The following is a 27508-nucleotide window of genomic DNA, read 5'->3' as shown; positions in this document are numbered from 1 at the left end:
ACCTGGCAGTGGAAGGGGAACAGGGAAAGCTGACTGGCTCATGCCACCTCTCCCACATGATTGTTTTTTAGCAACAAGTGTCCTATGGAGAATGGAATTTATATGTACTGAGGTTTTCAATTTAAAAATCTCTTGAAAAACTTAACCACACATACAATGAATCACCTTTAAAAAAAATTTTTTTTAATATGTTTTATTGATTCTTTACAGAGAGGAAGGGAGAGAGATAGTTAGAAACATCGATGAGAGAGAAACATCGATCAGCTGCCTCCTGCACACCTCCTACTGGGGATGTGCCCGCAACCCAGGTACATGCCCTTGACCAGAATCGAACCTGGGACCTTTCAGTCTGCAGGCCGACGCTCTATCCATTGAGCCAAACCAGTTTTGGCTAAAAAAAATTTTTTATGAGAGGTCGTGTTTTAATGGATATATTACCTCACAGTCTAGGTAGGTGGCCTTTAGATTTCCTTTCAGCAATCATTACACTTCTCATTTTAGCAAATGTAACTATATTATTTTATTTCTAGACTTTCCTTCAGGTGGGCATGGTGACATAACCCAGGTATTGTCACAATATTTCTCATAAATGGTCACTGCGTTTCATTTATTTATAGCAAAATTACCCTTTTTGGATTCAATAATCCTTTTTAAATGTAAATAGGAAAGAATTACAAATAAGTATTATTTACACTGGATAGCCTACCAGTGTAGAGGTTTGTTGTGGTGTTTAAAGGAATCTGATTTGCGATCTGAATGATGAACACTGATACTCTAATGCCAGCTCAGCATTTTCTGAGAAAATAATGGAATCATGAAAATAAAATAAAGTGGAAAATAATTATTGATTCTCTTTAGTTACCTTTACATTTCTTCCTTATAAAATGCTAATTACTTCCCTATAAAATGCTAATTCTTTGCCCAGGCATTTTTTCTCCATACATTCACATAAAGTACATGAAAGCCAACATCATATCATAGAAAATAACTCTTTTTCAAAGCTTGGCAGAAGTAATATTTTCTAAATGTTGATTTTTTGGTATTAATCTATAGTAGCAGAAAAAGGATAAAGATATTTTGGTACCTGCTTAATACAGTGCGCACACTTGCCCTTGTTCCTTATTGTGACTGAATATTCATGCTTGCAGAGAGGAACAGGATGCTTCAATAGTGGAAATAACAGAAGTAATACCATCTGCCATCTCTTCACACCAGGCTGGATGTGGGTTGAGATGCTCCAAGTAAAATCTGGAGACTGCCAATATCTGTTCTCTTTCCAAAAGCTAAATTCTCCCTCTGTGCTTTCTTCAGCAAATCAAGGCCAAAGCCACTAACCTAGCCCTTGATAACTTCTAGACTGAATTTCTATATTAAACTTTTATCAGTATGATCACTCTGAAAGAAGAAAGGCATCTCTAGAAAAATCAATAATTTTATGATGCTTTTTTGTCACTTTTTTCTCTCTGATTCTAGAAATGTTTATTTTTATTTGCTAACAATAAGAGTAAAGAATCTGCACTTATAAATCTAAAATAGTTTTTACACTTACACAATGTTGGATGAGTATAGAAGTTTTTCCTTATTTTGGTAAAATTGTTCTTAGTATTACTTTATAAGAAATTTTGTAGTAATATTAACTTACATGGAGAAGATACATACCAGATGTATGTTCAGTTCTTTACCGTGGCAAAAATGCTCTATTTAGAATGTGTTTCCAATAGTGGGATTATTATGTTATCAAAGTGCAAAATCCATTGATATTATTATTGCCAAGCCTCATCAAAAAATGTCTTCTGTTTCAGTTTTGATTCCAACACAATCACATGCACTACTTAATTTCAGGTACTAACTTCAACATTGCTGAGTTTCACATTTCTAAGTGGAAATAGTATATTCACAACTTATAGTAGTTTAGTGCCAACATATTCTTTGCACTGTGCTTTCTGATCTTTATATCATAATAGTCTTTACTTATGTCTGTATGAAGGCTCAGCATCTGGTAAGTAAAATAGTGATATTTTACTGTATCCTTAATCCTCTTCAGTATATTTTTGAACTGTGAAGGAGGCAGATCACCTGCAGAGTCAATGATCTATTAATGCAATTAAACCATATGTGAATTCTGGTATAAGAAAATTCAAGGACTCACCTATTGGGTTTAACAACCTGGGAACTGTTTTCTTAAATACTCTCCCCTCCCCCAACATTACTCTAACTTCAGAATCTTCTTTTGTTTATATTTTTATGCTCCTATAGGGCTTTTGGTGAACTGAAGCAAAATGCTGATTATTGTGTGTACTAATAAAATAGACACCCACCTTAGTATATGCATGTGCACGTGTATGTACACACACACACACCCACACCCCTAATCCACAGCCAGTATATTCCACTTTCAGTTCTTTTCATTTATCAGTAGTGATAAGTTAAAGGGTTTAAAGAAGAATCCTTTGGTTTTGACTTAGTTGTATTTGTTTATATCTCCTTGGTTTTGTGTTCCAAAGATGTCTTCTTAGGTCTGTCACTTTTCCAATCCATTTATAATCTGAAGATTTGAGAAATGAGAACAGCAGCTGAAAGCAGTATTTACATAAGCATATTGCAAAGAATTCTTAAAGTAGACAAAATAGAGAAGTATTGGAACAAACTTTTCACATTTTTGGGAGCTTTTGAATAATGTGGGTGTTATACACACAGACACACAGAGACACATATTCATTACATACTCAGACACCGCTCATATTCTAAATATAAATGGAAGTATAGTTGGAATCTATTTGCTTTTCTTTTTGGCAAGAATACCAAAACTTGTTGGAGTGTGTAGGCTTTTTCTGTTTTCAAAAATCTTAATGCAGTGAGTGAAAACTTTTTTTTTCCATTTAAATGTTTATGGCTGTATTCTCTTCTTTTACATCTATTTGAAATTTTATTATGCATAGTCTATAATCAACTTAGAGACAAAATGATCTGAAAACTAGTGGTATCACCTTTGGCAGAGTATTCAATATCTGAGACTATATCATCATCTGTACCTACCTAACAGAGTTGTGAATATTAAATGGCATAAGATATTTAATGTAAATAGAACTGCACTGAATAATAGCAAATAATATCATGTTGTCTCTTGTTATTCCCACAGTAGTATGAGATGAAAAAAATACTTGGTCTCATTAAGTGGCTTGCAATGTGGTAATAGAGAATTTACCATCAGAAATTAATGATACAAAAGTAAGCTTTGTAATTTGTCACTGTAGGGTGGGAATATTTTATTCTTGTTATTATCTCCTTGTACCTTTCATAGGAGCCTAGTATTCTATGTTCACTCAGCTGTATACCTATTTGCTCTGTGTGTAAATTTAAAACAAATATGGAATTCCCTCTCTGTGATTCTCTATGATCATGATGATGTTGGAATGAACTTTCCTATAGGCTGTATCATATAATGAAACCATAGAAGATCAACTTGTCTATTAAAGTTATTTGTTTATTTTCTCCCTCAAATCTGTGGCATTTAAAGATGGCTACTAGATCTTAGGGTTGGGCTGTGAGGTTAATTAACAAAGACCTGTTTCACCATATTCAAGTTTTATGAGGTTGTGTCACATGTTCACTGCTGTCAGACACCAAAAAGAAAAGGGGATGCTCTATTAGCCTGAATGAAGTAGCTGAAGGCAGCAGAGTGAAAAGACCAGTGAACACACCTCCTGGTTGCCAGGGGTCTGCTGTGCCATCCCAGGAAAGTTCTGAACTCATGGTCTGCAAGCACTTGACTCCCGATGCCAGTTGGGATCTCCTGTTGGTGTATGGGTGAGTGAATTGTCAGGCTAACCTTGAGCCCTAGTGTAAAGGAGAATCCTTCCTTTATTTGGGTGATGTACCCTGCCTGCTTCTCTGGATAATTTTCAGCCTTCTTCTAGGTTTGAATCTAAGTGTCTTAGGCCCATACACTCAAATCACTTGAATCCTGCTTTTGTAAACTCCAGTGACCCAGAGAGTTTTCTTAATGGTTTTCAACTAATAATTTTCATCCTTAATTGAGTCCCATCTAGTAATGTACATACTTTAAAATTATCAAGGAAACTAACCGACTTCAACCTAGTGAATAAACCTGCCACATCCTAATATATATAAAGAGCTAGGTGCTGTTATGACCGAATGGGTGACCCGTCACCATGAAGTGCATGGAGCACCTCTCGGTCCCCTCCCTCCCACAGCCCCCAGCGGCTCACCATGAGGGGAGCTGGCGGTGGGGCCGGACTGGGGACTGTTTAATGGTGGTGGCGGGCTGCCTCCGCAGGGTGGCCATGAGCTTAGCGGAGCAGTCACCTGGGTGGCAGCGAGTTTCGTGAAGCAGTGGCGTGGCGGGGGGAGTTTCATGGAGCATCCAGCAGCGAGCTTCCTGGGGCAGCAGCAAGCTTCACAGAGCAGTCAAGGGGTGGGGAGAGCCTTGCAGAGCAGTGGGGCGATTCACAGAGCAGTAAAGGGGCCACAAGCATTGTGGAGCATCCTGGGTTGCGGAGCTTCACATAGCATCGCAGGGCAGCAGAGGCCAAGTGACAGAGGCCAGGCTAGGCCTAGGAACCCTAACCACACAAGATTTTGTGCGCGCTGGGCCTCTAGTTATATAATAAAGGGGATTTGCGTAGTGGCACACATCTTTAAATGGGACTTGTATAATTACTGTTTTCAAGTGCAGTTAAATAACTTAAGAAGTTGTATTGATAGCATTGCTAACAGGTAGTAGGTGCCAAATACTGACCTATGGCTTTCCATCCAGAGTTATAGGGTCATCAAGGGCTTCAATTCTTTGCCCTGATTTACGATTTTTACTATAGACCAGTGGTTCTCAACCTTCCTAATGCCTTTAATACAGTTCCTCATGTTGTGGGGACCCCCAACCATAAAATTATTTTCGTGGCTACTTCATAACTGTAATTTTGCTACTGTTATGAATCGTAATGTAACTATTTGATATGCAGGATGTATTTTCATTGGTACAAATTGAACATAATTAAAGCATAGTGATTAATCACAAAAACAATATGTAATTATATATGTGTTTTCCAATGGTCTTAGACGACCCCTGTGAAAGGGTCGTTTGACCCCCAAAGGGGTCACGACCCACAGGTTGAGAACCGCTGCTATAGACCCTTAAATATCTCCTATTTTTCTTTGCTGTCATTCATATAACTCTCAAAATTGATTTGTGGTATTTTGTATAACCAGAGATGCTTTTTAAAAATCAGAGTGGGCCCTAGCCAGTTTGGCTTAGTGCATAGAGCATTGGTTTGAAGACTGAAGGGTCCTGGGTTCAATTCTGATCAAGGGCATGCACCTCGGTTGCAGGCTCCTTCCTTGCCTGGGCCCTGGTCAGAGTGCATGCGGAAGCAACCAATTGATGTGTTTCTCTCACATTGATGTTTCTCTCAGTCTCCCTCTCTCTCCTACTCTCTCTAAAATAAATGGAAAAATATCTTCAGGTGAGGATTAAAAAAAAAAAATCAGAGTGGGTTTTATTTGTTAGATGAGAGTAAAACCAGTTTTTGTTTTTTAAAGAGTAAGTTTTTTTTGTTTGTTTGTTTGTTCTTGAAAATGGCTTGTTTGATAGTAGGGCTTTTATTTAAACAGACACTTCTTTTTAAGTAATAAGCACCCCTTGGGTTCTGTTCTAAGTGATGGGTTATCCATGGCCCCTCTCTCCAGTAATTTAGTGTTTCCTAAAACCAGATCCTTTCCTTAGTGACGTTTTTAAATATTTTTGATGCATTGTATTTAAATAAGAGGATTTGGGACTGCAGAGAACCTTACATTATTTATAATAGTTCTATGGGTTTTAAGTTTAAAAGTTCAGATACATCACCCTGGCCTTGACTGCAAACCCATGCGAAGCAGAAAAAAGTCTTTCTTCCCAACTGCCAATACTTACTAGTGACACAAAGAGGATTCATTCATAACTTGCTGAAAACTTATATTTAAGATAAATTAACACTGAGAAACATCTCCCTCAAATAAGACTCTAGCATTTATATTTATTAGGAATTAACTCTAAATGAATGTTTAATTAATTCTAAATGAATCATTGGTCATTTATTTACCGACAAGTTTTCATTATAATGAAAATATTTATTTTTTAAAATCCAAATTTCATTTGGAATACCATTAGGGATCTCCAGTTTTTATTGGGACATTTGGACTCATTGGTAACAGCTTACCAGGTGGAGAGTTCAATTCATTTTAATTCTCAATAATGTATTAAACATCTCTTCTTAGTTCTTAAGATAAATAAGATGTAAGCTTGGCCGTCAAGTCCAGGGTATATAGGTGAGTTTGATACAAGACAAACTGATAAGAAATGTAAGTAGAGTACATGCGAGTATATGTTATAGTTAGTTAATTGTAGAAGGCTTGAATTGTGTAGAAGTTGCTGGATGTTGAGATTTTCAATAGAATTTGAGGCATAAGGATCAACAGTGATAAGAGCACAGAGAAATAGCATCATAGTGTGGAAATGGTATATCCATTTTTCGGAAAAAAGGCCAGACTTAGTTTGGTTAATTACAGGGAAGGTGGAACAAAGCCAAGGACAAAGTGGGGTGAGGAGGAAAGAGATGATTTATAGGTAGACCTGAACTTGGCTTAGTGACCTGTAATAAATGAAGATGATGTCAAACCAAGGATTGATGAATACTGTGCTTCTTTTCCTTGGAATAGGAATCCCATGAAGAAAAAGTTTGATTTTGGAAAGATAACGAATTTGGAAGGTAGATAGATGTTTGTTTGTGTATATCTTTAATGATATTTTAAAAGAGGTGGCAAGAATAACAGGAAGAACCAAACATTTCCGCCCAAATTTTAATTTATATTAAAGCATATAAAGAGAACTAATACCTTGTAAAGACTTCAGTAAATCTTTAAAATTCAACCTATGCCTATCACAGAATATCTTTGATAAGTGGTTAAACATGTAATTTTCCTGAGTGAACCCTAACAATTACCCAATGAGTAACCAAAGTACATTGAAACTTTGGCCTCAGATACTCTGTCTCTAAAATGAGTACAATCACAAAAAAGTTGTATTATATTTAATATACAAAAATAATTATTATGAATATGTTGTTTTGATTATAATAAAACTAGAGGCCTGGTGCACAAAATTGGTGCACTCAGCGGAGGGGAGGGGGGAGCATTCCTCACCCCAGCCTGTGCCCTCTTGCAATCCAGGAGCCCTCAGGGGATGTCTGACTGATGGCTTAGGCCCACTCCCCGCACAGGCCTAAGCCAGCAGTCGAACATCCTTAGGGCTGCCACTGCTGTGCTCACCAGTCGTGAGCCCAGCTTCTGACTGAGCGGTGGGCGCCTCACCTTGTGGGAGCGCACTGACCCCCAGGGGGCAGCTCCTGTGTTGAGTGTCTGCACCCTGGTGGTCAGTGCGCGTCATAGTGACTGATCATTCTCCATTCAGTCAATTTGCATATTAGCCTTTTATAATGTAAGATACTAACATTGGAGCCCATCACTCAACTTAAAATCTAGTGCAATTACTACTACTTAAAAAAAAATTTATATATATATATATATATATATATATATATATATATATATTTTATTGCTTTTTTAAGGAGTAAGGGAGAGGGATAGAGAGCTAGAAACACCGATGAGAGAGAAACATCGATGAGCTGCCTCCTGCACACCCCCCACTGGGGATGTGCCCGCAACCAAGGCACATGCCTTTGACCAGAATCAAACCTGGGGCCCTTCAGTCCACAGACCAACTCTCTATCCCAGGGGTCCTCAAACTATGGCCCGCAGACCACATGCAAATACAAATATTGTATTTGTTCCCGTTTTTTTGTTTGTTTGTTTTTTTTTACTTCAAAATAAGATATGTGCAGTGTGCATAGGAATTTGTTCATAGGTTTTTTTAAAACTATAGTCCAGCCCTCCAGCGGTCTGAGGGACAGTGAACTGGCCCCCTGTTTAAAAAGTTTGAGGACCCCTGCGCTATCCACTGAGCCAAACTGGTCAGGGCTACTACTGCTTTTGAAGCTATCTGTGTACTATACAGAAACATCTGGGCAGATGAAATCAATTGCTCTTCCTAATGGTGAACAGTTGCCACATTTTTTAACTGTAACCTTTAATATTATTCTAAATTACATTTGCCTCCCCCTCTAAAGTAACAGAAGCAGAATCTACACTTGAGTAGGTATTTGTTTTAGATTAGGGACCACAGAATTAATCTTAAAGTGGAGGGTTGATTTATACCTCGACCAAGCTTCTGCATTGTGACATACTCCTCCACCTAGTCACAGGTAAACTCTCTAACTTCAAGGCCTTAGACTAAAAATATAACAGTATTTTGCACTTCTAATTCTTACCCTTTTTATCATTTTTTTTAATTGATTGTTAGTCTCTCATTTGGGGAATAGGATCAGTGAACCATGAACAACACACCCTGATTAAGTGAGTATTACAGGTTAATTTCTGGTGAGCAGACATTTAATCATTTGTAAACTCTCTGCAATGGGATGACTCTTTTAGCTCATCCTGTGGAAATTGTCTTCTGTCCTCACACTATTTTTAGCTTCATCTTTCTTGTCAGTACAAAGGAACTGAGAAATTTGATAATAGAATAATCAGATGGGAAAGGATCAATTGGTGTCTCCATTTGCCACCATTTTTGTAACTCTGCTTTCATTTTCTCAACATTTATGTGAGGGAATATGCTAAGTATTTTTATTTTTTAAAAATATATTTTTATTGATTTCAGAAAGGAAGGGGGGGAGAGAGAGAGAGAGAGAGAGAGAGAGAGAGAGTGAGAGAGAGAAGCATAATTGATGAGAGAGAATCATTGATCAGCTGCCTCCTATACTCCCCCCACTTGGGATCGAGACTGCAGCCCAGATATGTGCTCTGACCAGGAATTGAACCATGACCTCCTGGTTCATAGGTTGACACTCAGTCACTGAGCCATATTGGTCAGGCTAGGCAATGTATTTCTAAATATTTGCTACCTACAGGAATCCTTGTTATTGGCTGTTGTAAACACTAATTAAGGAAATAAGATAAACACCCAGGTGCCCCTAATGGATGTGGAGAAATAGCCTGTGGCCCTGTCTCCCTTTCAACTCCCCTTCCTGGCTTCTCAGATTTGGAGAAAAACAGATTTTACCAAAGCCTGAACCAGGTAATTGCTAAAGGACCTTTGGTTCAAATATTCCAAGATCCATGCTTTTACCCACTTTTCAGCTAAAAATGTCTGCCCCGTGGGACCATGCTTTCAGTGGCAGTGCTGTCTTTCCCAGCTGATATTTGTATAGAAATGTAAGACCATAGCCCCCTTGCTGCTGAACAAACATCACTGCATTGTCAGCACTGAAAGGAGTCCAGATTTCAGTTGAGTGGCCCAGTCTGACTTTCTTTGAAATTAACTATTAGTAATGTGTTATATTTTCATTATTCAGTTAGGGTTAATACTTAGAAATATTGAGGCTGTAGGCTTATCCTGGTCATAAAAGATGACGCATTAAGGGCAGTAGCAAAGCACATTGGAATCCCCGGTGGGAGCAGATAGGTCATGTCATGGCAATCAGAAAGTGACTTTTATTTTCATTTTTATTTTCATTCCTTTTTCTCGGACACTGGCTTTGAGGAAGGTTGGAAATTTCCAAATTGAAGAAATGTTGGATTAGTTGGCATGAGCTATATAAAATGAGCCATGGGCAGTGTCAAACCCCAGGGTGTTTTCTAACTACCCATACAACCTTTGATAGATGTATCTGGCCTAGAGTTTTATGGACTATCAATCTTTCAAATCAAAGGATCCAGGCCTTTGCTTAACTACTTAAAAAAAAAAATGTTTTTCCTGAAATTGTAAATTAGATGCCTCCCAATCCGTTGCATAAGAAACTTAGAGCTTGGTGAAACACCAGGAGTATCATTTGAAAAGAGGTTAAAAAACACAACTGGGGCTTGTTAAAAAGGAAAAGTGCTATTTTAACTCCAAGTGTCACATTTTCCTATAGTCAGCTGTAGCAGTAAACAAGAGTTATTGGAGGTTTAGGTAGTTTGAGACACTTCACTTATCTCCCAGTACTTGACTTGGGAAGTGAAACATTTAAAATGTATTTCGCTCTTGTAAAAATGTTTATCCATTTAAAATACAGTGCCTTTGTAACAAAAGCACCATGGTGAGAAGATATAGCACAGTTAATAAACTGTCAGGTCCAGTACACATATACTTGAAAAGACCAGCACAGTTACTCAGGGATTGGCATTATAAATCACTGTTAACAAACCTTAATTTGCTTACTAGGCTAATGAATGATCTCCAATTTTTTTTTTGTAGTAATTAGCTTCACTAGCAGTCATGTTAAAGAAACCTGCCTTATACTACACTTAATTTCTGCTCCGAAATCTTTGGTATCTGGTTTCCAGGGTGAAATCAAAATAAAATGAAGTAAAAAAAAAATAACAAGAACTAACAAAAATCAGTGTCTATTGACAATTTGCTGGTAATAAATCCAGATTGTGGCTGTTCTCCAGTAGAAGCATGGACAAAGGTGATGACTGTCTTTTAGGACTTATGACTGGTAATGTACTAGCAGATTTGCAGTGGAGTGGCGAAGCCAGATAATTGCAGTGTTTCCTGTCTAAATGTGCTGCTGTATATAATGGCCTCTGATTTTAAGGAGCCATTTAAAATGCAGCAAGGCATAACAGCTAAGGGTTCTAGTGTACTCCTAATATTTCATATGTTCAACACATCTCATAAAATCTTGTCCCGACCAACAGATGACTAGAGGGGCAGCTGGACTGCCCCAGAAGGAAATTGGGGAGACTCAGAATCATGTGGGTAGGATTACAGAGATCCACCAAGAACTCATACAAGCCCAGGGCGTGTGCCATATTTCTCTAATTACTTCCAAGAGTCCCCCATTTCCATTTTAGTTCCTAAAGAGAACATTCACATTTTATGTTTTGTAAAAGGATCCTATCAATATCCCACTTTTTCCTATCTTTGTGGGAAATAGCCCTGACTTTGGCAAGGGAAGGTAGGGCTATATCCTGTCCAGAGAAAATCATGGGAAGTTAGCACATTGATCCCAAAGCCAAAGGACACAAGAAATTTGGTTCCTTTAGAATTTAATGCCTTTCTAAAGGAATTTGCTCTGTGATATGAAAACCTGATTTCTCTGAACAAAAGGAGCATAATACTAGAGCATTCTGAGAATCAAAGGAAACTAGGGAATCCAACATATTCTTTTAATTAAATATTAAACAGCTAAGCATATGACCAAAATGGAAGCCTTAAGCTACATTTTGTACAGAGGCATAATATAGTTACAAGTTATTTTCATCTATATGTTACTAAATTGCCAGCTTTCAACTTGCTAATTAAAATAGACCTATTATTTTGACTTTATATAGGCTTAGAAGGATAGAACCTCTGGGAAAGAAGGGACTTCAAAAATCACCTTGTGATATCATACAGTATTTGTCTTTCTCTGTCTGACTTATCTAGATTAGCATATTGCTTTTAAGGCCCGTCCCTGTTGTCAAAAATGGCAGGATTTTCTTCTTGTCATTGCTGAATAATATCTCATCATATATATACATACATACATATATATACTAGTGACCCAGTGCATGGATTTGTGCAATTGAAAGGAAATTAATTAGAAAGTGGCTGGCAGGGCGGGACTGGGCAAGACAGGCTGGACAGGCCTTGGAGTCAACCTCCCATGGTCCCTCCCCAGCCACACCTGGGGTGCCGCCATGGCTTGAAAGGCATCTGTGGAGTGAGCGGGGTCCCTCCGGCAGGTGGGGTCCCTCGGCCTGACCTGTGGGGATCGGGCAGAAACTGGATCTCCAAAGGGGTTCCCCGAGGGGTCCTGGAGTGCGAGAGGGCACCCTGCGAAGTTGCTGTGGTGCGGGGTGTGGAACACAACGCAAGTGTGCAGTGAACCAGATTCGGGCCGACAGTGCCCAGCAACACCATAACCCACGGCTGCAGGTGGAATCGCGTGGTCCTGTGAGGAATCAGACTCCCGCCTTTCTGGTTCCCACCCAAGAACCGCCTCTGCCAAGTCACTGCAGCTTGGCAGCTCCTGCATTGAGCGTCTGCCCCCTGGTGGTCAGTGCATGTCAGAGCGACTGGTCAGATGGAGGGAGGGACATAGCATTATATATATATGGAGAGAGAGACGGAGACAGAGACTAGAGGCCCAGTGCATGAAATTTGTGCACTTGTGTGGGGGGTCCCCTCAGCCCAGCCTACACCCTCTTGCAGTCCAAGAGCCCTTGGGGGATGTCTGACTGACAACATAAGCCAGCAGTCAGACATCCTTAGTGCTGCCATGAAGGTGGGAGAGGCTCCCGCCACTGCTGTTGCACTCGCCAGCTATGAGCCTGGCTTCTGGCTGAGCAGGGCTCCCCCTGTGGGATTGGGCCGAAACCGGCTCTCCGACATCTGCCAAGGGGTCCTGGATTGCAAAAGGGTGCAGGCCAGTCTGAGGGACCCCACCGGTGCACAATCGGGAATAGGGAGAGACATGGGAGGTTGGCCAGCCAGGGAGGGACCGCAGGAGGGCTCCAGGGTGTGTCTGGCCCAACTCGCTCAGCCTGCCGGTCTGGCTCATCCAGCAGCCAGCTAACCTGGTTGGAGTGTCTACCCACTGGTGGTCAGTGCATGTCATAGTGAGCAGTTGAGAGGCCTTAGCATATCATTAGTGTATTACGCTTTGATTGGTTGAATGGCCGGCTGGTGGACTGGACACTTAGCATATAGGCTTTTATTATATAGGACTAGAGGCCCAGTGCCCAAAAATTTGTGCACTGTGGTGGAGGACCCTCAACCCGGCCTGCCCCCTCTCACAGTCCAGGAGCCCTGAGGAGATGTCCCTCTGCAGGAGGCAGCCGGGCCCATCATGGGAAGGCACTGCCCCCATCAACCCTGCTGCTGCTGCCACTCAGCCCTTGCTTCTTAGCACTGGCCCCGCCCACTGGTGGGTGGGGGCCGATCTGGGGTTAGGCTGGCTGCGGGAGGGGCTGTGGGAGGTTGAGGCACAGCAGGTTGCACACTGTCCAGCCTCTGGAGACGTGGCGTCGGGCCTGGGCCTGCACCGCTGCCTCTGTGGAAGAGGCAGCACCGGGACCCAGACTGCACAGCCGCCTCCCCCGCTGCCTCTGCGGAAGGGGCCCTGACACTGGACTGGCCTGCGCTGTGGCCTCCCCCGGGCTGCCTCTGCGGAAGGGCCCATGTTGAGGCCTCTCCCACGCCGCCTCTGAGGAAGGGACGGTAGCAGGAGCGCTCCGGCTCCCACTCCTGTGGTGGCGCCACCTCGGCTCCCACTCCAGCAGCGGCACTTCTCCTGTGCCGCCAGCCCTCAGCCTTCACAGCTGCTATGGCTTTGTCCAGACGGACATCAGGAAGATGTCCAGTCAATTAGCATATTACCCTTTTATTAGTATAGATAAGTCTTCCGTGTTATATGTTGTAGCATCCTAAATGTAAAATTCTTAAATTGTGACACATGATTTTTTTAATATAGAAGAGATAATAAGTTCATTTTTGAAATTGTTGCAAATTCAAAATTGGTAGGGCCATGAAATTAATGAAGTTTTTTTGTATTCATCTCTGTGCACTGACCATTATTGCGTTCTACTTTCTTCAAGTTTCAAATGAAGGGTTGGATCAAGATGCTCTTAAAGGGCGCCTCTCAGTGTAAGCACATCTATGAATGTGTTGATAATAGTGTTGTATAACCAATTAAGAGACCATTTATGCAATTAAGGGGCTATTTATGCAAGTCATAATGCTTGTTATTCCCTGCCTGAGCAGTTTCAGTGAACTTGATTCAGTCTACAATCACTTAAATCCTTTAACTCAGAATGTTACTAAGCAAGGATAAAGTCAATTCAGTGTCAGCTATTTATGTAAAGCTTATATTACTTGCTACTAATAATAAGTCTTGAAGTTAAATAGTAGTAACTAAGTATCGTTCTTTTTCAAAATTTAGTTGGCTATTCTGGGTCTTTTGCCTCTCCATTTAAACTTTAGAATGAAGGGGTTAAGCAAAAACAAACAAACTAAAAAAAACTCACAGGCACAGACAACAGTATGGTGATTACCAAAGTGAAAGGGGGGTGGGAGGGTTAAGGGAGGGTAAAAGGGAGAATAAATGGGAAGGAGACTTGATTTTGGGTGGTGAACATACAATACAGTATACAAATGATGTATTATAGAATTGTACACTTGAAATCTATACAGGGTGAGGAAAAAGTAGGTTTATAGTTATAAGTGAAACAGTTTATTCTTGTATTATTATTTATTAATTATTGTATTTATTTATTATAACTATAAATCTATTTTCCCCCACCCTACATAATTTATTAACCAATGTCACCCAATAAGTTCAATAAATCTTTTAAAACAAACTTTAGAATCAGTTTGTTAATATTCAAAAAATAACTTGCCTAGGATTTTGATTGGAATTATATTGAATCTATGGATTAAATTGGGAAGAACTGACATCTTGACAATATTGAGTCTTCCTATCTGTGAACATGGAATCTCTATTTATTTAATTCTTCTTTGACACTTTTCATCACAGTTCTGTAGTTATTCTCATATAAATTTGTATGTATTTTGTTAGACTATTTTATTTTTAGGGGTGGTAATATAAATGATCATGTGTTTTTAATTTCAAATTCTACTTGTTAATTGCTAGTATATAGAAAGTAATTGACTTTTGATTATTAATCTTGTATCCTGCAACCTTATTCTAATTGCTTATCAGTTCCAAGAGGGTTTTATCAGATATTCTGTGTAAGCCATTGTAAAAACAATGTTTTATTTCTTCCTTCCAAATCTGTGTACCTGTTTTTCCTTTTCTTGTCTTATTCCATTAGCTAGGAATTCCAGTTCTATGTTGAAAAGCAGTGGGAAGAGGGGACATTCTTGTGTTGTTCCTGATCTTACAGGAAATCTTTCCGTTTCTCACCATAAGTATGATGCTAGCTGCAGGCTTTTTGTATATGTTCTTTATCAAGGTAAGGAAATTTCCCTTCATTCTCAATTTACTGAGAGGTGTGTTGTTGTGTGTGTGTGTTTTTTGTTTTTTTTTTAATCATAAATGGATATTTGACTTTGTCAAAAGCTTTTTTCTGCATCTATTAATACGATCATGTGATAGATTCCTTTAATTGATATTTGAATAGTTAACCAGTCTTTTCTTTCTAGGGTAAATTCTTAGTTGTGGTGTATAATTTTTTTATATATTGTTGGATTTGATTTGCTAATATTTTTTTGAGGATTTTTGCACCTATATTTATGAGCAATATTGGTCTGAAGTATATATATATATTTTTTTTTCAGTGCTATAAAGTTTCCTCTAAGCACTGCTTTTGCTGCATTCCACAAATTTTGATAAGTTATATTTTCATTGTTTTTCACTCAATATATTTAAAAATTTGTCTTGAGATTTCTTCTTTGACCCATGTATTATTTAGAAGTGTACTGTTTCCTGGAAAGGTTTCTACTTTTCAAAACTATCACTTTCAGGCCCCCTATCCACAAGTTGGGGCGACTGGGCCCACAGGGGAGGTAGGGCAGTTGCGGGGGACCAGACTGGCAGGGGAGGGCAGTTAGGGGCAATCAGGCTGGCAGGAGAGGGCAGTTGGGGGCCATCAGGCTGGCAGGGGAGGGCAGTTAGGGGCAATCAGGCTGGCAGGAGAGGGCAGTTGGGGGCCATCAGGCTGGCAGGGGAGGGCAGTTGGGGGTACTGGGCTGGCAGGGGAGGGCAGTTAGGGGCAACCAGGCTGACAGGGAAGGGCAGTTGTGGGGGACCAGGCCTGCAGGGGAGGGAAGTTAGGGGCGACCAGGCCGGCAGGGGAGGGCAGTTAGGGGCTACCGGGCTGGCAGGGGAGGGCAGTTGGGGGCTACCAGGCTGGCAGGGGAGGGCAGTTAGAGGCGACCAGGCCAGCAGGGGAGTGGTTAACGGGTGATCATGCTGGCAGGCAGAGGCAGTTAGGGGCAATCAGGCAGGCAGGCAGGCGAGTGGTTGGGAGCCTGTGGTCCCGGATTGTGAGAGGTCCCAGATTGGAGAGGGTGCAGGCTGGGCTGAGGGACAACCCGCCCGCTCCCCCCCCCACCCCCGCCCCTGGCATGAATTTCATGCACCAGGCTCTAGTAATAAATAAGCACATGAAAAGATTTTCCTCATCTTTAGCCATTACAGAAAACAATTACCACTACATACATTAACATGGCCTAAATGAAAATAAATACCAAAAGTATTGGTGAGGCTATGAAATAATTGAAATTCTCCAGTACTGTTGGTTGAAATATAAAATGGCACAACTACATTGGCAGTGTCTTAAAAACCTAAAGATTAACCTGCCATATGATCTAGCCATTCAACTCCTAGGTTTTTACCTGACAGAAATGAAAGCCCATGTTCATACAAAGACTTTATATGAGAGATCATAGTAGCTTTATTTGTAATTTCCAAAAATTGGATATGGTTGAAATGTTCATTATCAGTTGAATGAATGAACATTTGTGATATATTCACAAAACAATAGAAAACTGCTCAGCAATAAAAAGGAAAAAACTTGATACATGCAACAACCTGGATGAATCTCTGTTAAGTGAAGGAAGCTACACAAAAGAAAGTACATATTATGTTTTCATTTCTAGAAAATACTAAAAACTGCCATTGAAGCTACAGTGACAGAAAGATCTGTGGTTGCCTGGAGAGGCAGGCATAGAAAAGGAGGTTTGGGATAGATGGATTACAAAGTGACATCAGTAATGGAAATGTTCTTTATCTTAATTGTGGTAAGTTTTACAGATATATTCATCAAATTGTGCACTTTAAATATGCGAAGTTTGTATCAATCATACTTCAATAAAGCTTTTTAAAAAATGTCAAATTTTTTTCTCTGCTGTTTGTAATGCCTTGGGATCTGTCTCCATCTTCTCCTATCTTCCTGTATTGCACCCTAATATCTCTCTCTCTCAGAAAACTAAACACATAAAATCACTCTGGAGAATTTCTAAATGCATATTTCCATGATTAAATATCTCATGGTTCTTTGTTAAATGTTCAGAGATGCAGGATTGGGCCTTATGAAGCAAATAACATCTTTCTTTTATAGAATTAGAGGAGAGAAAAATGCATACAAAAGAGCCCAGTCCTTTTTGTGGCAGCCTTTTATGTCAGAACTCAAAATTGCTGTCTGATAAAATGTAGGCCACCAGATTGAATTACTTCATTGAACTACTGCTGTCCTCTGTTAATGGTAATTGCACAGATATAGCAGTCTTTCTGGGCAACATCTCAGATATTTACCTCCTACTGTTTTTCAATTCAAACTTTTGATGAAAATATTCCCAGTACTTCTTTAAAGCAGACATCCAACTGTCTTTCTTGACAAAAGCAAGGTCTCTAAATCAGATCCTGACAATTTGTGACACAGCAGTCTATCCAAATCACCTTTTACCTATGTCACTATGTCATTTCCTGGAGAAAAATGTCTCCATCAAACAAACGTTTCTGTAAATTTTAGGGACTGGAATGTTGGTATGCCAGCAAAAATGGGTGAGCGAAAAGGGAAAACCAATTTATTTTCTTTGACTTGAGCGGAAAGAATTTAGTGAGGGGTTGACCAGATCTAATAAGCAAATCTATGTATTTTGAAGATACATTTTATGAAAAGAAAACTTGTTTAGATATTTGTTGTTTTCAAGATAGTAGTGAGTAAAATGATTTCTAAAAGCTACTACTATTAAAGTATTGAAGGCAGTGAAACACGGTTAATTTGTTTTTATTCTTCTTAACTTGACTACAAAAACATTTAGCATTTTTTCCCCCTCGGGGCCTTGGCTCATTTTTGGTGTTCTCCCTGTCCTAAACTGAGCAGACTGTATTTCACCCTATAAAGGTTCTTAAAACAATGCCATCACTTAACCATGATCAACTCTGTTTGACTGAGGATAACATGGTGACTAGAGTGTAGAATATGGTACCAGGAAGGAGGGCAAACATGGCATGAGATCCACTGGATTGGCCTCAGAGTGAAACTCACTGCTTGGGTCTCCAGCTGTGTTTGGTTGGCACTTTTGCTTTCCTTTTAATATGAGAAGGGTACACTTAATAATTGCTTTAATGGATCAAATTGTAGCACCCTATGTCTGATGGATGGGTTAGCTTTATGAGCTGTGGGAACCACTCTGGGGAGCTGCTTCCAGATCTGGCGGGAAAGCAGTTGATAGCACAGTAAGCACACTCCCCGCTGCCAGCCCGGTTTTGTTCTCCTCTAGGGGAAGTCTCTTTACGGAAAGGAGCCTTGGAATCATGTTCACCAGGAGTGTAGCTTGATAGCGGCCTTTGTTGGTGACCCTGGTATGATGGGATGTCTCTCATGTAGCATGGTTGCCTGTTCCGCTTTTGTGTGAAAAGTAAGCAAAACCATGGGTTGAACACTGGGGAGAATTTAGTTTGGGAAGAAAGCATGTCTTAGAGTCTCATAGTTCAGTTCCTACTTTTAAGAAACAGTGAAAAGCTCCTAGGAAGGAGAGGAGAGGAGGTGGTAAGAAGGGAGGTGTAAAGAGAAAGTGTGTGGGGGCCTTGAATCCAGCTAATCCTTATCCAGTTTATAGCTTCAAAATACATGTAGGAACAGTTAATCCTTGAAGAGCCCTTGCCTCTGTTTTTTAGAGATCAGAGATTTTTTGCTCTTTTAGAAAGAGAACGCTAGCACCCTTATAATGAAGCATTCAGTGGTGGCTGGCTGCCCTGTGTTCCTGATCCTCTGACTTGGTGTTGCCTTGGCTGTCCCCATCTTCATTAGGAATCAAAAGGTAGGAAGGGGGCACCAAGAAAATAAATAATAAATTCATAGCTTGCCAAATACCCAACTCCTATCCTTTCCCTTGGCCTTTAATTCTCCAGGGTGAAGCCTGGGAATATACTTTACTAGGGTGACCTAGTATTCAGGAGCTCAGAAAGAAAGGGGCTGGACACCAGACTTGTTCGGAGGAAAGAGAGAAGCCAGTGTGGGCTCATTTGTGGAAGACTCATTTGCACCTGGAACTTCAACCCAGCATATTGCCATCTGCCAGGCAGGGCATGATAACAGTTTCTGGCCTGGTAGGGACATGTGAAGCATCCTGCTGGTTTTGTCTGCTGACATGTGGATACTGCTGGCCTAATGTCTGACCTGATTGTCTGTATCCACAATTCATCTAGCCATTTTTGCAGGAGAATGAACACAAGTGACAGCCTCAATGAACGGGTTTCTAGAGAATGTCATTCCCTCCCTCACACATCCCCTCTGACCCTCTCATACTGTCTTTTCCTCTTGGCTCCTGTTCCCTCACACTCCTCTCTGTTGTCAGAGAGTATGTAAAGTCTAAGAGATGTAGCAATGCCAATCAGAGCTAAATTACTTGCAGCTGGTGGTGCCACCTGTGCCTATCAGATTGCAGCCAAAGCAGTTGCTTTCCCAGAGTGCCCCGCAATAGGGAATTGGAAAGTGACTCACAGTGAGGGCGCTGTGGGCTGAGTAGAAGAGAGGGCTTTTCTCTGGGCTCTACTGTGAGGACAGAATTAGGAAGTAGAGTTTCCGATGGTTGAGTCCGTACTTTCTGCCTCTCCATGGAATCACTGGGCTCAGCGAAGGGATTTATGAGTTGAGTCTTCGGCCTTTAGGTGGGCTAACAGGAAAGACTCTCTTGCAAGCAGGCTTCTTGTAGAGCTCCACACCATGCTCTGGTGTGTAGTTTAGGATTCGTAGGATTCCTTATAACTCCACAAGATCTCCTAGCTTCCATTTATGTCTGTTTGGTTTGGATTGGTCATTTGTATACTTGGAGAGTAATTTCTCAGTGTTGCACCTCTGCCTGCATATAATTTTGGGAGGTTAATTATTAGGGTAAATTAATTTAACATTCTTGTTTAATCTGACTGCATTATTGTACAACTTTCGAAGTACTTGCCATTTCTTAGTATTCTTTCTTCTCTGTTAAATCGTTCCTTTTAGTGAGCATGTATCACTTTTATTGTGCTCATCCTCTGGTATTTTTCCTTGTAGGCACTCTCTCTCTTTCTTATTTCTTTGCTCGGTGATTCATTTCACCCTCCTTTAGAGCCTGTAATGATTCAAGCACTTTGAAAGGTTTCAGCTAGAGGGAGGAAAGATATAGACTCCGCTCTTAAGGGATAGATTCTAAACTGGAATGCCCATGGGGACTATGAAAATTATACCTGGTGGAACCCATCTAATTTGAGAATAGCTACCTGAATGATTCTGTGGTCTTGAGATGGGAATGGGGGCGGTGGGGGGAGTAGATACAGAAGCAAACAATTAGGAGTGTGATGCCCCTCTCAGGAATATAACTGCACAAACTAGGAAGATTTCTTATGTGATGCCAGAACAGGTCATTGGAATGGGAGTGGGTGTTAGCCAGATGGCTAAACAGTGGGGGCTTCATTCCACGGAAAACCATGTGGGAAAACCAAAAGGCGGGATGCGTGATGCTTTCAGGGACCTATAAGTTTTCCAAAATGCATGAAAACTGCAAAAATGAGGTTAGGAAGGTGCCAGGTCACAAATAGTCGTAACTAGTCTTGTTTAAGAGTTTGCATTTTATAATGAAGGTGATAGAGAACCACCGAAATATTTTAAATAGCAGAGGGAAGTGATGAGATTGTGTGTGAGACAGATCACTCAATAGTATTGTGGTAGAAGGCTTCGTAAGGGTAAGTTTGGAGGCAAAAGATTACAGAAAAAAAACAATTAGGATGACAGTGCTACGGGGAGGGAAGGCAGACAGGTGTAGAGAAACTTAGGATATAGAATTCACAAGACTAGGTCGCTGAGTAAACGTGGCCGTGAGCCTAGAGCGCTTTCCGACGTGACTGCAGAGTAACTGCCTTCTTCACAGGAGAAGCTGGTGCGATTCACAAGAGAGGCATTCTTGGTGGTGGTTAAAAGCATGTGCTTGTGTCCATTTGTTTACTGAGTTAAATTTTGGATGTGTTGATTTTAGAGGCTTGTAGGATATCAATGGAAAGATTCCCTGTGGGAGTGGGAGTCTGGCGCTCAGGGGAACAGCCTGCTCGATAGATGTGATTTGGTGTTTCCTACAAGTCCATGAATGGGATTTCCCTTTCAGAAAAAAAAAAAGAAAAAAAAAGTGGTAAATTGCTGTAATTTATGTGTTGAACTTGTGAAGTTCTTGTTTCTGTGTGATTTACCTAGAGGACTGTAGAGCTGACTGGATCAGAGGCAATAAATATGTAAATGATGGTTTATCCATGATTCTTTCCCTTCATTATTATTAGTGAGAGTATATTACATATTTTTTGGACCAAAGCATAATTTTAGAAAACTCTAGATAAACAGCTTTCTATATTATTTATTGCCCCGCTTTCCCTTTGATTGTGTTTGCTATAGAATCAACTTGCATCACATTTTAATAATCTCTTCTCAGAACATTGATGATTCCTTGGCCCTGTTCGAATACTTCTTGGGAGATTACATTTCTTTAAGGCTGCTTCAAGGACATCTGGCATCAGATGACAAGATGGCATCCTTGGAAGATGCCATGATTTCTATCCTGCTGAATCCTGCACATGTTTGAAGCAGTTGTTATTCTCTCTGCTAACTCATGCGACTTGTTAGATCACTCTGTGTGGGTGTCCCAAAATGCTGGCAGGACCCCAGTGTGAAACTCATGTGGTTAAACGTCTCTGAATTTCTGTCAATCAGAACAAAAAGAGTATCTGAATTGCAAAAGAAACTTGAGGATTGTAGTGCAGAAATAGGACATAGAATGTTTTAAGCCAATTTTTATATTGAATTTTGTATATTTTATGGGAATACTACATGGGGGTGGTGTGTAGTATAGTAGAGTTCTGATTTGTTAGGGTTTGAGCTGGTAACATTACAAATGGACCATAATTTTTATTATAGCATATATGGTTCCCAAACAGTGCCATGGAATGCTGGAGATGTTTGGATACTCAATTTGTGCAAATTTTCAAGGAGGAACCAGATACCTTTACAAATATACAAACTTATTTATCAGAAACAATAATTTAGGAATTGTCAAACAGTGAACATTTTAACTGTATATCTCTTAAATATTTTGCAATTTCAGTCAACTTCACAAATTCTTAATTTAAAAATGTGTCTAACAAATGAAGAACAAAGAATCTTATTATAGTTCAGACATAAGATTTTTTTTATTCTGTTCAACAGGATGAGTGTTATATAAAGATATCAGTGTGGTCCCTTACCTCCTTTTAGTTTTAGTATTAATGTCTACTGCTGTTTGCCAGCCTTGAATGGATGTCTATAGATAGATACACATTCAGATTTTTTGTGGTTTACCCATTACCCTCAGACCTTCCATCTATCGAAGGATTATTAGTTTGTTCTTTTCTATATTTAGTAACCAAAAAGTATTTTTATATGTGATTTTTAGCAACACCCATAATTTAAGTGATGCTTTCCAAATATTTGTTTGTACTCTTAACTTCATAGAAGAGGATTTATTAATTTAATAGGGTTTGTTATATTAATGAAATGTTTTATGGGCAAATATATTTAGATGAGTTATTTAGAGACCGTGATGTTGCTAATGCAATACCTGAGAAAGGTAGCCCACCATAGAAAAAAAGTTGCCTGGATTCTAAAGCTCTTTGCTTACCTTAACTCAATGTTTGTGGATTCCTTTTCTTTTAATTTTTTAATTGATTGATTGCTTTTATAGAAAAAGGGAAGGAGGGAGGGAAGGAAGGTCAATTTGTTGTTCCACTCATTCATGCATTCATTGGTTGCTTCTTTTTTTTATTTTTTTTTAATTAAATCTTTATTGTTCAGATTATTACATTTGTTCCTCTTTTTTTCCCCCCCCATAACTCCCCTCCTCCCAGTTCCCGCCCCACCCTCCGCCCTCACTCCCCACCCACTGTCCTCATCCATAGGTGCACGATTTTTGTCCAGTCTCTTCCCACATCTCCCACACCCCTTTCCCCCCCAAGAATAGTCAGTCCATTCCCTTTCTATGTCCCTGATTCTATTATAATCAACAGTTCATTCTGTTCATCAGATTATTTATTCACTTGATTCTTAGATTCACTTGTTGATAGATGCATATTTGTTGTTCATAATTTGTATCTTTACCTTTTTCTTCCTCTTCCTCTTCTTAAAGGATACCTTTCAGCATTTCATATAATCCTGGTTTGGTGGTGATGAACTCCTTTAGCTTTTCCTTATCTGTGAAGCTCTTTATCTGACCTTCAATTCTGAATGATAGCTTTGCTGGATAAAGTAATCTTGGTTGTAGGTTCTTGGTATTCATCACTTTGAATATTTCTTGCCACTCCCTTCTGGCCTGCAAAGTTTCTGTTGAGAAATCAGCTGACAGTTGTATGGGTATTCCCTTGTAGGTAACTGAGTTTCTTTCTCTTGCTGTTTTTAAGATTCTCTCTTTATCTTTTGCTCTTGGCATTTTAATTATGATGTGTCTTGGTGTGGTCCTCTTCGGATTCCTTTTGTTTGGGGTTCTCCGCGCTTCTTGGACCTGTAAGTCCATTTCTTTCACCAGGTGGGGGAAGTTTTCTGTCATTATTTCTTCAAATAGGTTTTCAATATCTTGTTCTCTCTCATCTTCTGGCACCCCTATAATTCTGATGTTGGTATGCTTGAAGCTGTCCCAGAGGCTCCTTACACTATCCTCGCATTTTTGGATTCTTTTTTCATTTTGCTTTTCCGGTTGGATGTTTTTTGCTTCCTCGCATTTCAAATCATTGACTTGATTCTTGCGCTCCTCTGGTCTGCTGTCGGGCGTCTGTATAATATTCGTTATTTCAGTCCGTGTATGCTTAATTTCTAGTTGGTTCCCCAATATAAGATCGAGGGTCTTATTAGTTTTCGTGTAGATCTCATTAAGTTTATCGGCAGCTTCTAAACAGTTCTTGAGAGACCTTAAAAGTGTGGTTCTGAACTCTATATCTTCCATTGACAATTTTGTCCTGTTTCTTTGTCTCCGCATTTTGTTATGCTTCCTTGGTGCACCCCCTAGTGGTCTTTGTTCGCAGTCTTATAGTTAAATGTTGATTGTTGTAGCTATTTCCAGGGAGGGTTTGACCTCCAGGCCAAGTGGCTATGAGAATCAGCTGTGTCAGCAGTGAGAGAGCTTCTGTCCTCTAGGGAGGTGCTAATCTAGCCTTTGCCTGAGGCTATCCGGCAAATGCCTCTGTGCAGGGCTTGGGCGGGGGCAGGTCGCACAGGATCAACAGGGTGGGCCGGAGAGAGCAGTTATGGCGGCTCTCAGTCCTATCCCCAGGGGCTCTGCCTCTCTGAGTCCCAGCACCCGCTGCAAAGCTCGGAGAGAAAGCTGCACTCGCTCTGACCGAAGCCAGACAGTCCCGCTTCTCCCGTTTGCGTCTGGGTCCCTAAAGACTCGCCCGGATCTGGTGCTCAGAGTCTGCGACTCCCTCCCGATTGAAAACGCCAACCGTGCCCTCCGCCGCCAGCCCGCTCCGCGCACTCCGCACCTCAGAATTTGACTTCAGCACTGCGCCTCCTCTGAGTGTCCGTATGCGTTTCTCTTTCCTCCTAGTTGTAGGACTTCCACTCAGCCAGCGTTCCTGTGGTTCTGGGTGATGTCCGTTCCGTGTTTTAGTTTCACTTTTGAAGTAGTTGTTCAAAGCAGCAAACTCCGGCGTTAACCTATGCCGCCATCTTGGTTCTCCCTCCATTGGTTGCTTCTTGTATGCGCCCTGACTGGGGATCAAACCCACACCCCCTGTGCATCAGGACCACACTCCAACTGAACCACCCAGCCAAGGCCACTCTTGACTTGAGAACTTTGTCAGAGTTTACTTTCTTCAGTGCTCATTGTGTTACTAAAGTCAAGGAATTCCTGTTTGGGTGTCCTCTTTAAGAATGAGATGTGGGTGTCATTAGGTAGTTTTATTTACTTGCAGCACGTAAAGGGGATAGGGAATTCACATCCAAAACTCTGTCCCCTGAAAGGAAGGCTTAGCCATTGCTTACATACACTGTTTGGCTAATTACATGTTGATTTCTTCTTTGCAATTGGCTACATTTTCCCAGTTGAGTTCCTTTAAGCTCATTCTGTTTACAGCTGCATCTGAAAAATACTGGACTATATTTTAACATTTAACAAGAATAGCATTTGGTAAAAACTTCCCAGACCTTGAGAACCTTGTTCTATCTAACAACTGAAAGAATAACTCCTAACTCATTAAACAATTCCCAGATTACCCCAAATTAGACTCATAGATGACCTGTTAGCTGGCATAGGTGATTAAATTTGACACTCAGAAAAAATGGCCTTCGAAACAAATTTTTCTTTTCACACTGTTGTAAGCTTTTCTAACAACATTTTATCACCCAAATACATCATGTTATGTTGACTTTTCTACACGTGGCTGTCAGTGTCAGGAACTGTGCTTTTATATATCAGCAGGGAGATGGTGAAAGGTTTTTCGCTGATGTCCGACACTGGTGAATTCTGCAATAATGTACTAGCTATGTAAAACTGTTCCTCCTAAACCAATGATTGTCTTCCAGTATTTCCTATGAAATTGTGATTTTTTAAAGCAGATTCTTCTTTGATGAAGCTGTGATTTGCAGTAATTTTGTCATGCCAAGCTCAGAACATAAGTAAATGAAGACATTTATGGAAGGGGAATGTTTGTAAATTGTATGCAAATTTCAACTGGAATTAATCAATATGGAAGCAGAACTTGTGTATTCCTAATATAATGACGCTGAAACTAATGTCATGGAGTTCTATTTGTGTGGGGGTTAGTCATTTATTTTTATTTAAATCCTCTTTTTTTTCTTAAAGACAAAGTCCTGTTTTTAAGTCTTTTAAAACTTTTGGGGTATGAGATGTTATAAAGAAAACAGGAGTAAATCTAAACATTTGACTTCCCTGGGGACATCAGGCATTTCCTATTTAACATGCTGTGCCTGTTTAATGAATCATTTCCCCAGTTCTTCTTGTTCATTTTTTTTCCACTGAAAAATTCCAAGGCTTATAACATAGCAGGTGATGCAGTCATTATCTTATGTTAAATGTGTGTGTGTGTGTGGGGGGGGGGGGGTTTAGGTTTGTTTTTATCATTGCCATAAAATTTCACCTTCTGGAGAACAGACCATCTTCAGCTTTTTAATGTCTACTTGCACTCACAATATTTTTCTTTTTCTATTGTTAGGATTAGGTTTGTTGCCCTTTATTCTCATACTTGGCCACTAGATCTGTTAGCCTTATTTGTTCCTCATCTTTTCATTAAGCTTCTAATGCAAGAATTTTCAGATAGAAGGTCTTATTATTGGCATATTACGTATCACCAGTGCATTAGTGTTATACCGATAAATCCTGAGAGCCTGACAACTTACTTCCCACTCCTTTTAGAGTGCTTTAAGAGTTCCTTTATTTATAGCCCAGTTTAAACCCTAGTGGGTAACACTCCATAAACCTGCAGTGACATCCAGTGGCTTCATGATGTAATTTTTTACAAAATTTCCAAAAGGAATTACAGGGACAGTATTGCCTGTCAAAGAAAAATACAGCTGGAGTTATTGAAGGGGTTTCTCTAAATTTATTACCTCCCAAATAGTTACTGACATGCCCTGTCACAGGATCACGGGAACAGTTCCTCATTTCTCGATTTTTGAATGAAAGGATGACATCCAATGATTAGATCAACTCCAAGTATTCCAAGAAAAATATAAATTGAGGACAATTTCTTAAGGGAATGGTTTTTATTAAAAGGAAGTCTGCAGTGTCAGATTTCATATTCTGGATCTTTTTTAGGGAAAGTTTGACAACTAAAGGAGAACCTTTAGTTTGTGCACCTGAGTATGAAGTTAAAAATTCTATGTTGTTTTTACTACTTGGTTCTTGTGCTGTCAGTTTCTTTGAGAGTATTCCACTGTGTGAACCCTTGCATTTTCTCAAACTTTCTGTGATTGCTACTATCAACAGAGGCAAATGACTCCCAGTCTGATTACTGTCCTTTAGTTGTATTATTAAAGAAAGTATTATCTTCATAAAAATGATACAGCATCATTATAAACTAGAGGCCCAGTGCACGAATTTGCACATGGGGGGGGGAGGTGTGGAGGGACCGCGGGAGGTTGGCTGCCAGCTCCAAGGAGGGAGCTGGTCCTCAGCCCCTGGGAAGGGGCTGCGTCTGCTGCCACTCACCTCCAGTTCCCCATCCCAGCCTGGGCCTGAAGGCCCCAGAGGGGTTGGGGAGGAGGCGACGGTTGCCAGGCTGGGCGTGGAAGGAACGGACGCCGGACACATGACACGGCATTGGTGCTGCACCACCACACAGTTCTCCACCTCACTTCCTGTTGCTTCCCTCGCCACTGTGCCACCACCGTGGCAGGCGGGCGGCCCTGGGGAAGGGAGAGGACAGGAGCGAGACAAACCCTTGTGTTGAGGCTG

The 27508-nt window shown here is 40.5% G+C and overlaps 1 protein-coding gene across 9 annotated transcripts in view; it reads left to right on the top strand.

Annotated features, from left to right (window-relative positions):
- AUTS2 (activator of transcription and developmental regulator AUTS2) overlaps positions 1–27508 on the top strand; it is a 1126706-nt gene that overhangs the window by 532660 nt on the left and 566538 nt on the right. The window lies entirely within an intron of this gene.

The sequence above is a fragment of the Myotis daubentonii genome, chromosome 4 (genome assembly GCF_963259705.1).
Source record: "Myotis daubentonii chromosome 4, mMyoDau2.1, whole genome shotgun sequence".
NCBI lineage: Eukaryota > Metazoa > Chordata > Mammalia > Chiroptera > Vespertilionidae > Myotis > Myotis daubentonii.
Note: the sequence above shows the minus strand (reverse complement) of the source record. Positions and strands in the feature narration are given on the sequence as shown.